The sequence below is a fragment of the Sceloporus undulatus genome, chromosome 1, assembly GCF_019175285.1.
Source record: "Sceloporus undulatus isolate JIND9_A2432 ecotype Alabama chromosome 1, SceUnd_v1.1, whole genome shotgun sequence".
NCBI classification, from domain to species: Eukaryota; Metazoa; Chordata; class Lepidosauria; order Squamata; family Phrynosomatidae; genus Sceloporus; species Sceloporus undulatus.
Window position 1 is genome coordinate 198,515,300 of NC_056522.1, and position 18,508 is coordinate 198,533,807.

Consider the following 18,508-nt stretch of genomic DNA (forward strand, 5'->3'; position numbering starts at 1 on the left):
TCCAACAGACTTTCTGTAACGTTTATCCCCATATTTGGTCATCATGATCTTCTCATTTTTGCCCTAAATTAAAAACTCTTTTTAATATTTCACTTGTGAAGAATATCATGAGGAATATCTGAGAAAACCTGCCAAGAAATCCCTATGTTAGGTTTGCTTTGGGGTGACAATGCGTTGAAAATGACTTGAAGGCACACAACAACAAATTGTGAGGTACTATAAAAGATACTGCAGTACTACGTACAACATGCAAGCACTGATTATCTAGCATTCTGTCTAGGACTTTACCTCCACCCTCTTTCTATATATGTGTGTGTTTGTGTGTGTGTGTGTATACAGTCTATAGATATAGAGGAAAGATAATAAGCACAAGATAGTGTTAATACTTCTGCTGTTTTTTCCAGAGCTTTTTAGCACGCCTTCCTTTGCTGCTGGAAAAATCTCTGGGGACAATGCACCAAGTTTTTCAGTAAGCCATCTGATGCTTGCACTCTTATGGTCTTCAGCTTTGCTGCTGGCTGTGAAAAGGATGTTGAAGGAAGCATTGCTTTCAGGAAACAGTTGTCTAAAGAAAAAAACATCCCACATTTTTGCCAGTAGCTAATTGAGCTACTCTTCTGGCTGCCCATTCTGTTTCTCTCCCTGGCAAAGTCATTGAAGCCTCGAGGTCTTCATGACATTGCCAGTGAGACTGAAGCAGGATCAAGAAGGCAGAAAGCCACACTGTATAGTAAATCTAATTATTTTCAAGAAAACAAAAAAGAATTATTTTTAATAAAAAATAAAAAGCACTTGAAGTGGTACTGTGTTGTCTCCTAGACAAAGGTACACACACACACACACACACACACACACACACACACAATCTCTGATTCTTTATTGATATTGTGGTGTGATATTTAAGATGGAGTCTGCTGACAAAATGTGACAAATTTGCTGCAGCAGTTCTGCCCACAATTGACTGAAGCCCTCTGAATAATGGAGGTAATACTGCTGAAAAATGCACTTGTAGCTCGATGAGGATTACTGTCTTCTGAGGAGCAGGGTAATATATTTTACTTGTGACTCTGGAATATGATTGTAAACAAATTCCAGTTATATATGTGTTTTTCTTGTCAGGAAATTTGTATTACTTCCAGTGCAGAAGGGTGTTATTGATCAAGCTCTCTGTCAGAAGTAGAAGGTCTAAGGTGCATAGAAATGGAAAAAGATAAATGGGGAGTGCATTAAACTCCCAAATTACAGCAACCCATGTCTGACTGGACTTACTTTTTTAAAAAAGCTGAAGCCACTGCTGTCAAACGATGATAGTTTTATGCTGCCACCAGTTCAGGGCTCTTTTGTGGGTTACCAGGAGCAAGAATGACTTCACCTTTCATGAAATGCAGGGTGTGGAGGGAGACATCATGTATTTCTCTGTAGGAGAGAGGCATCATTTCTCCTTTTAGTACGTTATAAAAGATGAGTGAAAAAAAGAGAACACCTGCACTACTAATGATTGATTGATCTCTCACAGATTCCTGTTCTTTACTATATACTTACAAAGTTTTCTTTCTAAGCTATGGATATGACAGTGCTCTATCCTTCGGTATGCATTTTTGAATTCTCCTTGTACCTTAATAACAAACTGCCTTGTGACATCTTAAAGACCAACTTTGTGTTCGTGTGTGTGTTTGTGTAGCATAATGTTGTGGTGGACAATAGCCCACTTCATCAGGTATAAACTATCTATGAAGTATTCTGCTAAAGTTTGTTCATCTTTTAGGTGCACCAAGATTACCACAGGTTGAATCGCACTTACCCAGAATTCCAAAATCTGAAATATTTCAAAAGCCAAAATTTTTTATTCATGGGTGGCTGAAATAGTGACACTTTTGCTTTCTGATGGTTCAGTGCACATAAGCTTTGTTTCATCCACACAATAATTTATAATGTATAAAAATTACCTTTGGACTATGGGTATAAGATATATATGAAACATAAATGAATTTTGTGTTTAGACTTGGGTCCTCTTTCCAAGATAACACATTGTGTACATATATTCAAATATAAGTATTCCAAAACATCTCTGGTCCCAAACATTTCTGACAACAGAGACTCATGTATAGTCTTTCCTGCAACAGACTGATGTGTTTATTTTCTTAGAAACTATACTCCAGAGTTTCTAGCATACTTCTTTTACTTGCCATAGTTGTCAAGGACTACCATTAAGAAACAGTCACACAAAGGATAAAACACAACTTTTAATAAGAAAGCTATATTAGAATGTATGATTAAGCAAGCTGCTGCTGCTGCTAGCAAGAATGAGCAGGGAAACTAGGAGGCTTGCCAGACCGCCTCAATGGGGAGGTCTGGAGCTGCCCGTTTTCCCTCCGGAGGGAGCCCACAGCAACTAAACAGCATGGGCTCCCTCCGCACCAAAAAGAGCCCACAAAAAGAGGGTTCTTTTTGGCATGCCCGGGTGCCACCATCAGTGTGCCATTGCACACTTTGTTGCATCAATGATGCAAGTGTGGTGACCTGACGTGCAGATGCAATGCCACACTTGTGCCATCATGGCAGCCCCCGTATGGATGGTAGGCCACCATAATGATGGCATCCATATGAAAGAGGGTTAGGGAGCGTTCGGTTGCTTCCTATGCCACCTTCACTGTGGGATTAAATAACCTTACTACCACATGTTCTTGGAGCAGTACAGACTGCCCCAAAAAGACAGGCTGGAGTAGCCTGTTTTAACTGTGGAAGGATGTCGCAGCTACCAAACCATGCGGCATCCCTCCACAGTAAAAAGAACCCAGTTCTTCTGGGTTCTTTTTGTGGCCATTGGCGCACTCGTGACATCACAGGATGCCACCATGATGCAGCCACCTGTACGGACTAGGGTTCCAGAGCGTGCGGTTGCCACATGCTCTGGAAACCTAGTTTTGGCACCGGCACACCACTTTTGGCCAGTGTGTCTCGGGTCATTGTTATTATTACTTTGTGCCTTCAAATCATTTCCAATTTATGGTGACCCTAAGGCAAACCTATCATGTGGTTTTGATAACACACATGCTACTGTAGCCAAGGGTCTTTGTAGGGGAATTTTCTTTAGTTCAATTTATTGGGTCAGCTACAAGGACCTTCAACACCGTTTCCCTTATCTATACCATGAGAAAAGAGATCAAAGGAATATTGCAGAGGCAGAATTCTCTGAGTGGAGTGTTTCTTTTATTAAGGGGGAAATCACACAACTGTCCACATTCACTCACTCTTACATACCAAGGCTAAGGAAATCAGGTGTTAGCTTGGAATAGGTAGAGGCAGCACTAATGGCAATACTTACGCAAAATGAGGCTTGACTCTGGATCCAATTGTGAGGGAGGCAGCAGTGGATATGACCATTCAGGTGAGTGGAGGGGAGAACAAACATACTGGGACTGATCAGAGTTCACAGTGACAGAGTGTCCCTGTGCCTTCCAACTAGCCCACTGATTAAGGATTTGGGGAATCTTCTATAAGCAAAAACTAGCCTGACAGATGTCAAGTTGTAATGTGGATTTTGATGTCCCTCAAACCTTGGGTCAGCTAAACAATTTCCAGCTCAGGCAGAGAGAGAGAGAGAAGGTGGCCTAACAAATAGAATATTAGTGGTGTCCCTCAAAGTTGTACAGCTGTTGGGTAGGGTAGCCCACCAGGGAAATTGAATCTTTATTGATTATAAATACCCTTCCTTCCCCAGCTTTCATGCATTGGTTAGTTTTGCATCATATACTCTGGAAAAAGATATCTAGGAGAGACTTACACCATTCCCTTCATCCAGTCAAGTTTTTTTATCAAGTCAGCTTGCTTTTCTGGGATTAGATTATAAATTATCTCTGTCACAACCCTGGCAGAACTGGCATTCAGTTAGGGATTCAATTACGGATGGAGAGAAACTCATTTTGTTCACATTTTATGGTGAATTTGCCAACTGTCATTTTTCACATGAATATGCAAGTCAAAACTTAGTTATCCCTCAATATTCTTATTTACTTTCATTTTGCAATGAAGAGCTCTCATTTAAAATGTATACAAAATATGTCTGTTAGAGAAAATTGTATGCAGAAATGTGCATATTTATGAACATTGACATGTGTTACATCAGGAAGTTCATTTGAAAATGTGCATATTAGGAAAAACTGCATACAAAAATGCTTGTATTGGGAGTAATGTATTAAAATGTGTTTGAATTTTCATGTAAAAATGGAGTTTGGAGTGAATGAAAATTAAACTTGGAAAATTTCTCAACGTTTAAGATGGAAAAAATGAAAAGCCAAAAATGACAGATGTCACCATGTTTCCATATGATAGGGGCACCATAAGACTAGAGAGGGAAAACAATAAAGCTTGATTTAAGTCAGAAAGATGTACTAATTTCAGTAAATTGGGGTTTTTATCTACCACCAGACATGACACAAAATATTGCTCTTACATTATTATCTTATTTCTTCCCATTCTTTTTAGCTGCTACAAACCAGGGTCAAAATAAAATAAAATATGGAAGTTCTTAAGTTACCACAGTACTTCTGGAATTCTATGTCCTTTTTTAAAGAAGCAAAGTTTTTTTAAAAGAAAAAGTAGCATTACACTTTCTGCTAGAGAGACTCTCACAGGATAAAGTGAACGTGTTGGAGCAGCAGATGAATTATGGAAAGAGAAGGATACGTGCACAATTTATACATCTGCGACAAAAATAACTACCTGCTTCCCATCTTATGTTAGTCTGAAAGGGATGCAAGGCAGAACTTTTTTAATTTTTACCATGCCTGCTAGCATTTAATAATAATTAAAAAAAACAAACAGCATTCATGTGCTGCCAAAAAAGAGATGAGTGTTTCATTATAGGGTTTTCATGGTAAAAGACATTCAGAAGCAGTTTGTTGGTCCTTCTTCTGTGCAATACTAACATGTATTATCTATGGTGCCCCTGATATTGTCTCTGAAAGATCCCCCAACAGCGTCACCCTCCTCTACTGCTGCTGCCCAGTAGCTGTTGGGCACCAGAATTCCATAGCATTGAGCCATGACATTTACTGTAAAGCAGTATCAAACTGGATTATTTCTGCACTGCAGATGCACACCTGGTGTTTCTGAAGTATAGTCATGTTGGCGTCTAGTGAGTGTTCAGGCTCAATTTACTCTAAAACCTGTGTGGATAATTGGGGAAGAGGCAGAGGGGCTTGTCCACATGGGCTTAAAGAAATAGCTTGCCCCATTTCTAACGCATCTGTGGAGATGATGCATGTGGCTGAAATGGGAAGCAATCAGACCCAAGCACCACTCCAGAGCTTAACACAAGAACAAAATAAATTCCAAATTACGCTGGTTCATGCCAGAAAGGGCAAGCGATCACACCAGTGTGTGGAGATGGGGAGAGCCAGGAGGCTGCCAGCACCATTGCTAGCCATAATTTTTTTTCACCCACTTGCAAATCAGTTGCACAAGTGCACAAGTGGTCAGCTGCACTATTGAGCCATAGCACACCCCATGAAGCAAAATGACAACAAACACATAATATTACCAAAAATAAAATGGATTTAATAAGAACATAAACAAACTGGCCAGTCCAACACTGGGGGAAAGGGGGGAGGGATATGTACAAGGGTAGATGCCATGGCTGGACAGGTTCATACTGTACCAATGTGTCTCTGGGTACACCTATATGCCATATGCGCAGTTGATCGATTGTGTGTGGGGTGTCCAATGGGCTGGCTGCTGGATGGGACAGGGGAGGCAATTGGCTGGTAGAGTGTCCATGCACTCATACACATACATTTGTGGTGGAACTGAAACAAATAATGGTGTGGCATGGCTTGTAGATGTGATTGCTTTTTTATGGCAGGTCACAGTGGGAGGAGGGGGCAGTGTGGACTGCACATTTTTTGTTGGCCGATTATAGGAACCTGCAGCACTTTCAGCAGGTTCCTCCCATGAATCAGGAAACCCCTGGGTTGATCTAGCTTTTCTCCTATTTCTACTTTCAGCCAGAGTTATGAAGACGTATAATGGCAAGAAGAGGAGGAGAAAGAAGAGGAAGAAAAGGAAGAAGAAGAGGCCCTGGAATTGATGCAAAGTGTGCTATTTTTGTTTGCTGCACTTATAGTTTGCAATGTACTATTTTTTGGTAATTTTTGTACAATTGGGGAGGAGTAATGGAAACAGCAGTAGCAGCTCACAAAACCTGTGGCCAATTTCCAATATGCAGGTAAGAGAAGGAGAAGAAGAAGGCGAAGGAGAAGGAGAAGGAGAAGGAGAAGAAGAAGGAGAAGGAGAAGGAGAAGGAGAAGAAGGGATTAGCCTAATGTCAGAAGACATTCTAAAGTTTCCTGAAATACCAAGGTAGGAAAAAAAAGGCAGAGGGCCTCTATAGAAAGGCGACTATAGACACCCTTTGAGGCACGGGTGGAGGCCACGGCAACCAGATGCCGCAACCTCTGAAGGTCCTGATGGGTTCTTTTTTGCATCCCAGAAGAGGCGCCTCAGGCATGCTCGCGCACCATGATGACATCCCTTCCAGCCAGTATCATCTTGGCACTGGGCGCCACGGACGTCATCATGGCACACACCATGTGGACAAGCACATGCCATGATGGTTGCGGGATGGTGGAACTAGGGCTTGGAGCATGTGAATTCTCTGCCCTAGTTCAGCCCTAGGGCAGTTAAAGTGGTCTGAAACTGTGTTATTTCTGCAGTGTTTTTTGCACTACTGATTATTATTGATAGTAGAAATGCACTTAAATCAAATGACATAATGAAACCATTGTTTACAAGATCAAAGTCCTGGTATTTTTCCCTGGTTGTGTCAGGGATACTGCCAATGTTTGTCATCCTCTTCCTACCCCTTTGGAGCTTAGCTACAATCTTAACAATAGATAGAGAGAGGCAGGAGTGGTTTTCTGAGCAACATTATATGGGTTCCATGTCAGTGGGACAGTGAAGCCACTCTGGCTTTTACAGGAACTATTAAAGTTCCTGAACCCCATATAGTTTCAGCACCTTAGCTCCTCTAAAAATCTAGCTTAAAACCTGGAGTGCATTCACCATTCCATTGATATGACAGTCACGAGCCATTACAACAGTAAACTACACTAGCATATAATTATGTAGAGTATTTCTGAGTGATTTGAACTTGCATGGATAACGGAGACCCATTCATTTTTTCAAAAGATTGGCTCCCGGTGGAAATATTCAAACTGATTTGTTGGTCGGTGCATTTGAAAGCCGTGACTATGGGGACAATCATGTTGAACCCCCCCCCCCCTCCTTGAAAATTTATTATTATACTACAGTATCACCATGATCCTATGGTTTGAATCTGTAAATAGCAGGTGTACATATTTTAGGAATAAAGATGACATGGCAATGATGTCAACAACAATTTGTATAAAGACAAAAGTGAAGTGTCAATAATGAAGCTACTGTATAGATCAGAATTCTTGTACTTCTGCCTATAAAACTGCTGTATAGGAAGACTTAATGAACCAAGGAAGAGGAAACAGCAAATACTTGCTTTCCCCATGGATAAGGACAATTAGACAAAGCAACGTATCTTTCTTGTCACAGTCCACTGATGGCTGACTCATGAATATGGATATCTTGTTTTCTTTTGTCTTTTTGCCAAAAATGATTATTGTTATGATATGGAATGAATAGTACAATTATTTTAAGTAACAAGGGAGTTAGTTATTAGACACTACCAAAATGCAGCAATACCAAATGATTCTGTTTTGGTCACTTTCAAAGTAAAGTGCAAATAGGCAAATTGTGTCTCTGTGCCCCTATTTGTTGTTATTTGTCATCAAGTCCATTTTGACTTCTGGTGATGTGATGATTCAGGGATCTACATAAGCCTCAGTTGTCAATGACTCTGCTCAGAATTTGCAAACTCAGGACTATGGCTTCCTTCGTCGAGTCAATCCTTCTTAATGCAATCTTCCACTTTTCCTACTGCCTTCCGTTTTATTCATCATGGAATCATAGAATTGGAAGAGACCACAAGGACCATCCAATCCAACTATCTGCCATGCAGGAACTCTCAATCAAAATACTCCCAACAAATGGCCATACAGCCTCTGTTTAAGATTATTATCATGTTTTCCAGTGAATCATGTTGTGTCTTGATACATCCAATGTAAAATTGCCTCAGTTTAGTTATTTTGGCTACCAGTGTGATTTCCAGCTCAGTTTGCTCTCAGATTCATTTATTTGTCTTTTCAGCAGCCCATGATATCTACAAAATTCTCTTCCTGTAATACATTTCAAATGACCTTATTTTCTTTCTGTCAGCTTTTTTCACTGTCCAACTTTTAGATCCATACATAGGAAATGGGCATAGATGATTATGACTTCAGTATTTATTGATATGTCTTTACTTCCAATTGGGATGGTAGAGGAATTAGTTGCTCTGTTTCATCGTCCCTCTTTTTTCAGCTCTTAAACAACAAACACATCAGAAATTACCATCATAATTAGATATTTGCTATTTGAACTGTCTTTTGTTGTTGTTGTTGTTGTGTTTTGTTGTCTCCTTCGGTGTTTTTTACTGCTTTGCTTTACTATTATTATTATTATTATTAATTTTTCTTCTTTCTTTCTTCATTGACTAGTTTCAGTTTTCACTCCCTCAGAGTGAAACAGGAGACATTTTGTATAAACTTTGGACCTAATTGGAGAGAATATTAAATAACAAACTTCTCAGTGAATATCACTTTAAGGAGACCTTAGTTACATTTACTATCTGGACTAAACTCTGTCGTTTTGCCTCTTACCCGCTTTCAACTTGATTTTGGTTTTAAAATTTCTGTCTTGTTGGAGCACACATCTCTTTTGTACAAACTTAATGGGAGAAGTTTTTAAATAACAGCACTGTGTAAATTTACAGCGCTTTATAAATAAAGGTTAATAATAATAATAATAATAACAAAACTCAATTGTCACCCTGATTGAATGATCAAAAACCTTATTACTTTCTCTGGGAGCATAGTTTAAGCCTGAGTTTTTGCTCAGTTGGATTTCAGTACTTGGGCATAATGAGAAAGGAAAAGAAAAAAAATGTCTCCCACACCTTCCCTTGCGAAGAATGCAAAGCATATAGCTGACATGGACAGGGGCCAGACTTTATTGAGCTACAACGTATGGCTGCAGAACTTAATGAGCTGAAACCATTTGTGCTATCTATGCAGCTATTGTTTGCTTGTGTTAAGGAAATTCAAGATTCATTGGGCACATTGGGAAACCACATACCGAGACTGAATTGAAGACTGAGACCTTAGAAGGTAGGGTTATAGCTCATGAAAGAGCTATAAATGTTTTCTATAGCCTTTTGTCTGCATGGATTCCTCAGCCAGAGTCTCTCACCTGACATGCTATGGATTGACCTGAGAGCTTTGGAAGCTGGTGTTCACCTAACTGAATGTTTGACTAAATTTCTATATGAATCATTGACTTAGCCTTCTGATTTTCAGCTAGAGATGTAGAAGACCTATGGAGTTTACTTTCCAATGCTAAGTAACAGTTGGGGTTTACTCCACTGGTTGTTCACTTTCTTCATGTGGTTAACAGACTTTCTCTGTTCCAGATTGGTAGACAGTGGGGAGAGCTACCATGTAAATCAGATAAGGCAATAACTTTTCATGACTATACAAAGGACACAAATGACTGGAAGAGATAATTTATTAAAACAAGAATGTTTGCAAGGCATGATATGAAGTATTATATAATGTATCTGACTATATCCTGTGTCTTTGTAGACGGGGAATTAAAAAAATCTCAATTGGCTCAGGCAGTGGAATCTATTCTGACTGGACTTAAAACCAGATCCAAGGCTCAATCCCAGGCCCAACTCAATGTTCCACATCAACTGTTTGATGATTCTTTGCCACAACCAAGCTGAGGTCATTGTTTATTGAGTCATTCTAATATACTATGCCTTAGATTTCATCCTGATATGTATCAGTTTCAGACTGTGGCTTTATCTTCTTCTGCTGCTTTAATTTCTTCTTTATTTTTTCCTTTACCTTTCCTCCTTTATTTTCATTCTTCTTCTCCATTTTCTTTCATTCTATGACTGCTTTATTCATTGTATCACATTACATTAATTCAGTTTCTATGAGAGTTCCATATATTTTTCGGTTCTCATTTTTCTTTCGTTTCCCTCCTTCCTATTGAGATTGTTAAGCAAGACGAATTAATTAAGGGGATGGAAAACATCACAGTGCTTTCTCCAGCTGAAAATCCATGGAGTTTCCTTTTTCCTTTTTACTATCTTTACTTTTTTGTTTTGGGTTTTACATTTGTTTAAATGTTTGGGGGAAATATTTAGAATAGTGTGGGCACTAATTTTTTAACCTCATTTTCTGTATTTTCCCTAATTTTTTATCACTTATATATGATTTTATAAGATTGTAAGTGTTTGTAAGAATACCTCAATCAATATAAGCAGGAAAGTGATGATTAATGTAATTAATAATTACAGATTACAACTTAGGAAATATATTCTGTTTTATTCGAGCTTTTTTTTTTTTAAATCAAGCCTGTAATATTTGAAATCATGGGTGTGATGTAGATGCTAAAATGTACTGGTGGTTTAATGTTTAACATAATATAAACCAGATATAAACAAAAATGAGTACTTTCAAGTTAAAATAATTTAAAGCTGATATTACATTCCTACATGAAATTCATCAAATGTCAGAGGATATGAACAATGAATGTCATATCAAAAGTAATGGGAGTTAGCCTACTTTCCTTAAGATCAACAGATAATACTTTCAATATTATCCTTTTTAAAAAATAAAACCCTCATTTTAGAGGAATTTTGAGTAGAATTTTTCAAGTTTTATTCCATTCCTTCAATTCTAAAGTATTTTTGGAGGAGGGATTAAGTTTGGGAATTAGACTACAACTCTGGAGATCATGGTTCAAATCTCTGCTTGACAGTAGAAACCTACTGGGTGTCCCTGAGCAAGTCACACTCTCTCAACCTCAGATGAAGGCAAAGGCAAAAAACCCTCTGAACAAATCTTGAAAAAAATGCCATGGGTTCATCTTAGGATCTCCATAAGATGGAAATGACTTGAAGACATACAACAACAGTGAAAAGTAACAAGTAGGATGATGACTTACTATTCTAACATTTCAGTGAGTAATTATGATTAATTACTTTTTGTAATCCTGCAACAATTAATGGGAATGAGTAACTTTTAAAGGGTAAAATTTGATTCTACTAAAGGTTAATAGTAAGCATCTGAAGAACTTTGGACAGTTTTCCTTTAGGGAGAGATAATGTATGACTGCGCACCTCACAGTGTCATTATGGTATGTATGCAAGTGTTGTAAAGTACTATTGAAATCTTGAATTTACTATTGAATATCTTGCAGAGGTTTGAATCTGAACCAAATCTTAGGTTATTTAGATTAAACTAGAGTGGATGATTGTGACATTCCTGACATTATTCAACTACAGCTCCTATCAACCTTACCATGAAGAATTAATTATCTAATGGGCCACATTTAATAGGCCACAGATTAGACACACAAAATATATGAAGTTGAAGGCTTTCATGGCCAGCATCCATGGTTATTTGTGGGTTTTTCAGGCTATGTGGCCATGTTCTAGAAGAGTTATACTTCTGTGGTTCACACCTGTAGTTAAGCTGGAAGTCATGGGTTTCTCCTGCTTTCTTTTGTACTATGTAGGACATATCCCCCATAGTATGACATCATAATATTATGTATTTCTCTACTTCAGTCCAAATCACTGGGTCCTGCTTGAAGAGAGGGGAAATATCTCTTGACACAAGGATGTGACTCTTGCTGGCAGCCATGTGCTACATGCAAGACACATTTTCACATTTAGATACTGTATATATTCATGTATAAGTCCAGAAATTTTAGTCACAAAATTGACCCAAAAAAGCTGGGTTACTTATCCACTGGTCAATGTAGTTTATTGTACTTTTCCATATATATGGAAAAGGAACCATCCCCTTCTCTGAGCAGAGTGATGAAAGGCAAGAGCTGAGTCCACTTCAAATGCCTTAATTGCATTTTTGTTAGCTTTCAATCCAAAACAGCCACTCTTTTCATGCTTTGGCTTTGGATACTTTACTGTTCTTCAGACTTCACTTTCAGGGGGGAAGCAGATTGAAATATAAACAATAAACCTTTTATAAATAACTGAAGAAATGATTATTAGTTACATAAGGACATCTTTGCTGCTGAGGCTTTTTCCCCTGCAAAAGAGACATAACACAGCACAGTACAATATGTTCACAAACAAGATCTACCATTAAGAAGAGTGTCTTCCAGGTGTTCTCCTCCAGGTGGTATTTAGGAAAGAGGTACAGTTATTCCTAAACCCTTGGCCAGACTCTTGCTGTATGATCCTCACCATTCACACACAGGATGGGAAAAGGTGTGAAGTGATAAGTATGCTTTAGATGCTTAGATATAGAACCTATACTGATTAGGATTCTTAACCACGGAGGAAATCTATGCTCATACGACAAGTAATCTCTTCAGACCTTCTGCCAGTCTGTTACCATCCAGATTTGTAGGGAGACATAGGACCTGTACAGACAGGCCAAAATAAAGCTGTGTCGGGTCACTTTGGAGGAATGCTGTTTAAATGATGCATGCATCCTAAGAGGCCGGAACCCATGCCAAAGCCTGGCTCCAGTCCTAAGGACTGGAGTGTGGCTTTGGTACAGCTTCTGGATCCTTAGAACACATGCATCATTTAAAAAGCATACTGTACCTCCAAAGTGACCCAAAGCAGCTTTATTTTGGCCTGTCTGTACGGGGCCATAGTCCAAAATATCTGGAGGGCTCCAGGTTGCCTGTTGTGTGCCTTCAGTCATTTCCAACTTTGGTGACCCGAAGGTGACCCCCTTCATGAGGTTTTCTTGGCAAGATTAGTCAGAGGAGGTTTACAATTGCTTTCCCCTGAGGCTTAGAGTATGTAACTTATCCAAGGTCACCCAGTGGGTTTCATGGCCAAGTGGGGAATTGGACCTTGGCCTCCAGAGTTGTAGTCCAACACTCAAACAACCACTATGTCATACTGCCCACCCCCCAGGTTGCCTACTATTGTATTAAGGTGTGGTTCCAATCTGATGATGCTCCCATTCCTCTCTTCTTCTATCGGATCTCTAGAGAGCTTGAAAAGATTGTTTCATTTATTCTATTGCTTCCAGCCTGCTGGGTATTCTGGGAACTATAGTCCAGCCAAAATAGAAATGTTCCAGTCTCTGGGTATCAGTTAACATTATATGGAGATGACTGACAAGAAAAGAAAAGGAAATAAATGTACAAACAGATGCAATCCTTATGTTCAGTCATAAAAATATTGAGATTTTTGAGACTGTGTTGGCACACACATAGGAAACATAAAAACAATACTTTTTGCCCTTTTTGTAATATGTAGCAAATGATCCACTTCTGCCTACCCCAGTAATGAGTGTGTGTTATAGGAGCAGCAGCTCTTAAATGTTTCAGATTCCCTGGGAATAATAAGCAATGAAATCAAAAGGCCAGAGGCCCATTGAAATTAGTGCACATGGTCTTCTGAGCCATGAGAACTCTTTCAGAAACTTGCAAATGAAACATAATCTTCCCTTAAGCATTGAAATGAAAGGTTAGTATTTATCCCTTTCTTTTATGTTCTGCAAATAATTACTTAATGCTAGCTCTTGCTATGTGTGACTTCCTCACAGAGAGCCTGATAGAGACCATTTATCACTCCCGTCAATAACAAAAACAGTTCTTCAGTAGACAATAAAACATGAGTACATAGCTTATAATGCAGGTAGTGGTTTATGTGAATAATTTTACAGAATGACAAGCCAATCAAAATGCCTTTCAAACCTTTGAGATAAATTGGGGAGAATGGCTGGGAGACATTTTTATGATTATAATAATCCTCATTTGGTAACATCCTATAAAAACCCAGGGGCTGACAAACACAGATTTTCATTGTAAAGCTTTCTGCTGAATTTTAAAAATGGTCAGGACCTAAATTCAATTGTCTTTAAGGCACTTTCCATACAACCCAGTGTGTGTTTTTGTGTTTGTGTCTCTGTGTGTGTCAATGTGTGTGCATGTGTGTGTGTGCATGTACTTTTGCCAGATGAGAAATAAAGGTGCCAGCTGAGAAATAGAGAAAAAACTCAGCTTCACATTACTACTCTCAGAAAATATAGTTATACTACACATTTATAGCAGTTTGACCTCAGTCTAAGTTTCATGGCTCTATTCTATGGACTCCTGAGATTTGGTGTTTGATGGGGGGGTGTACTTAGAACTCGTAAAAGCCTACAGTACAGAACTGTAAGTGCATCACCATGCTACAAAACTGCAGTCTGTTAATGTTAGGAAATGTGAGAGATGGTGGATCTCTCAAGGAAAATAATCAAATTGGAATGAAGATAGAAGCTGGCCAACAACCACTCCCACCCCCACTAATCCCCAAAGAGTAAAGCAAAGATAAAAACCCAGTCTTCTTTGTAAAATATATCAAATTGGCTTTACTTACAAATAAAGGTAGAGGCAAAGGTAGTCCCTTGACATGCATGTATAGTTGAGACAGTGCTCATCTCCATTACTAAGCCGAAGAGAGACCGTTGTCCGAGGACTGATCTGCTGGTCATGTAGCCAGCATGACTTCTCCAAACAGTGGCCCTATCCAGACAGGCCAAAATAAAGCTGCTTCAGGTCACTTTGGAGGTATGGTGTTTCAATGATGCATGTGTCCTAAGAGTCTGGAAGCTGCACCAAAGCTGCACTCCAGTCCTTAGGACTAGAGTGTGGCTTTGGTGCGGCTTCTGGACTCTTAGGGCGCATGTATCATTGAAACACCATACCTCCAAAGTAACCTGAAGCAGCTTTATTTTGGCCTGTCTGGATAGGGCCACTGTTACCTTTCCACTGAGAAGTGGTACCTATCCTACTTGCATTTGCATGCTAGGTTGGCAGAAGCTGGGACTAGTGACAGGAGCTCATCTCATCATGCAGCACCCAGACCTCAGACTGCCAACCTTCCAGTCTTCTGATCATGAGAACTGGCATCTTAACCACTAAGCCACTGAATCCCATAACTTACAAATACTTGAACTAATACCGAAATATATGATCTATTGGAGAGAGAGAGGAAAGAGAAAAGTATTGCTGAAGGTTACACTGCTGTAGGAAGGGAGAAGGTGGGTTAAAATATAGAAGCAGGAATTATGCAAACCTGCAAACTAATAGTTAAGAAGTATAGGCATGCAAAGGCTGCTAACTGTAACAGGTAAAACATATCAAACTAGTGAAGTGAGTGTGCAGATATACTAAGTGAAATGTTGATATACTCAATTTACCATCTGATTGGTAACATACAGAAGCCAACTGACTTCTTTCCTATCATCTCTTTCAAGAAGAGCTTTTGTATCTTCTCAGCTGCATACATTCCTTATCCATTAAGGATTCTGGTTCTTTGTTATAGAATGTAATGGCTTGTGTATTTTCCATTCATTGTATTAATTTGTATGGTTGTGGTTTATTAATGTCTTATTTTAAAAAAAAAATCTTTCAATATATATATATATATTTAAAAAACATTTAGTGATATATTTTATACTTCCTAAACTCAGTTATTCAATTTCTTTTGGTGTTGATTAGGTCTAGTTTTCCCCTTTTTCACTTCTTATCCAATATCATGTCTGTTCAGCTGATGCTTCTGATGTGATCATTTTGGTACACAGGAGCAATGTTGCTTTTACTTGATTCTCTAATACGTTTTCCCTTAATTCTTGCTGTAATTTCACTATTGTGCTTCAGTGTCAGGACTATGACATGCAATTACACAAAACAATGTTAACAATAATAAACCAAGCAATTTTTGGGCCTGAGGCTTATAGCTTTAATTAAAGTTTGGTTTTGGATTCAGCAGCATGATAGGCCTTGTTTAGCAAAAGGAGAGAATGAATCAAGGCCAGTTCTCTTCTTGCAACTAGATGGTACAGGGAGGTAGAGGAATTGCCTCCTCCCAGAGCCAACAGATAAGATGTTACAACTCAGAAACAACTTGGCAGTTGGCATGGAAATGTCTCCCCCAACCTCCCTGGCCCCAGTCTCACTGGGGTAGATGATATGATGCTCTTTAGGTGTGTTGTAGGAAAGATATATGAATTCCAGATATGAATAAATATGCCAATTTTCCAGATATGAATTTGCATTCCAGATATTAATATGTATACCAATTTTCATAAATCATTTAAAAACAAAATCTCATGTTTGTACTGGACGGATTTTAGGGGGGAGATGAAAATTGTAGTAAATCCTTATCCAGAATAGACCAGACCAAAACAATCACTTGTGTACAATTCCTATCATGGGAGTGACATTTTCTTAATGAAAAATGAATCCCTTTCTCCACTTGGGAGGGGAGCAAGAGAAAAAAATAATAATTTAGCAAGGCAAGATTTATGTTTTCAATGGCAAAGCCTTGTCTCCCCTCTTCTCTTTGCTTAAAATAAATGATTTTCAATCATCATAACAAGTGGCAACTGTGTGTATTTAGAACTCTCTAGCAGTTTTTCCAACCCCTTCACTCCTCTATCCATACACAGTGCAACTAGGGAAGGGAACATTATGACATTCTTCCATGGGCATTCTTAGGATAAAGAGAAAAGTCTGTCTTGATCATCACCACCACAAGCCCACCCTGTGTGATTGTCATTAAACAACAAAATAAAATGGTAGTTTCTTGCTTTATTTGATAATTTACAGATATTATGTGGGCAATTGTAGCTCAGGACTGCACATATGACACTTTTCAATAAATGGTAATTTTGAAATAAGCGATAATCTATCATTATAGTAAGGGATAAATGTATTCTGAGTACTTTTATATGCAATATTAGTAGATGATAATGTGGTCATAATCAGAAAATTACAATGCAGGTATAAAGCCATCTCAACATCGTAAAATGAAATCTTTCCCCAGAGATGGAATACTAAAGTAATGAAACTGACTGCTTTCTTTTACTGTTTAAATTGTTGCTCAGAGGTCCAAATTGTAGAATTAAATCTCTATATTTTCCATTGTCAGTATTCCAAAATGCATATTAAGAACTGCAGTCCTCCCTTCCCTTTCGCAGGGGATCCGTTCTGTGAATGTGTGCATGCCAAAATGGTGCTGGGAGAGTATGGAGTGTGTAGATGCTCCACTCACTTGAGCCCTAATTTCAGCCCCAGGCTGCTGCAAAGTGGTGGTCTCTACTGGGCCTAAGTTAATTAAGTTTAGCTGTATCTGTTATAACTCTTTAGGAATAAATATTTCCTTCTTTATTTACTCTTAGGTTGTTTTTATATGTGCTTCGATTAGAAATAAGTATAAGTTTCTCTTGTGCTCATACAGTAAAACAATAGAATTTTTATATTTTTTATTATAAACTTGCTTAACTTAAGGGACTAAAATACTTAGTTTAAGCTTATCATTCGCTGCGATTAATCATTCTCAGTTATTTTGGTTTTGCTCTTAGTTGGTACTGATAAGGGTTGTTCTCATACCCTTTTCATGTACAAACTTTTGAACTAATGAAGACAGAGATTATCATATGCCAAATCTGTCTCTGGATAGGTGTAGGTTGTAATTGTCACCAACAGATTCTATTGCACTGCCCCATGCCCAGGCAGTAGGCAAGCCCATATCCAACCCAGGCTTCTCCAACAACTTTTCAAGAATGGAAAAATCCCATTCTTGAAAAACTGTGGGAGAAGCCTTGATAGAATACAGGCTGCCTACTGCCTAAACACAGGGCAGTGCAATAAGATCCATCAGCGACAGTTACAGCCTGTGTCTATCCCAGTGCAGATTTGGTGTGTGATAATCTCCAACATCATTATGGTCCCAAATCAAGTGTTTATCTGCATAGTAACAAGGATGAGCTTGAGGTTCAGATCTTTATGGCTTTTTAAGTATCTGAAAGGATACTTTAGGATTTAAGATATGATTTGGAAGAACAAAAATAATAACTGACATAAAATTTTAATGACATAGGGAAAGATCCAAGGAGATGGCAGGGGAAAGGTCCATAAAAACTGGGTTTATAAAAGTTGGGAACAACTGAAACAGGGGAGTCCTTCTCTGAAACTTCATATCACCTCCTTGGTCCTCTCTTCACCTCTTCCTTCTCACTTCTGTTTCCATTGGGATTTGCAGACTTCTCTTAAGATAGAAAAAAAAAACACTTCCAATTGGGGGGTGGGGGAATCCAGTTGACACTGTGGACAAACACTGTAAACAAAGACTTGGGGTTCATGTTGCATGGGTCATACTTTATCCATTCTTCTGCCCTGTGTAATACTCCCAATGAAAACCACTCTCTCTCAGCATGAAAGGCTGAGAAAAAGAGGACCATTTACCTAGTTACAGAATATAATTTGGATCTGGAAAGAGAATTGCTATTGGAGCAGGAATTGCTGTTGCAGGAATTGCAGATTGAGT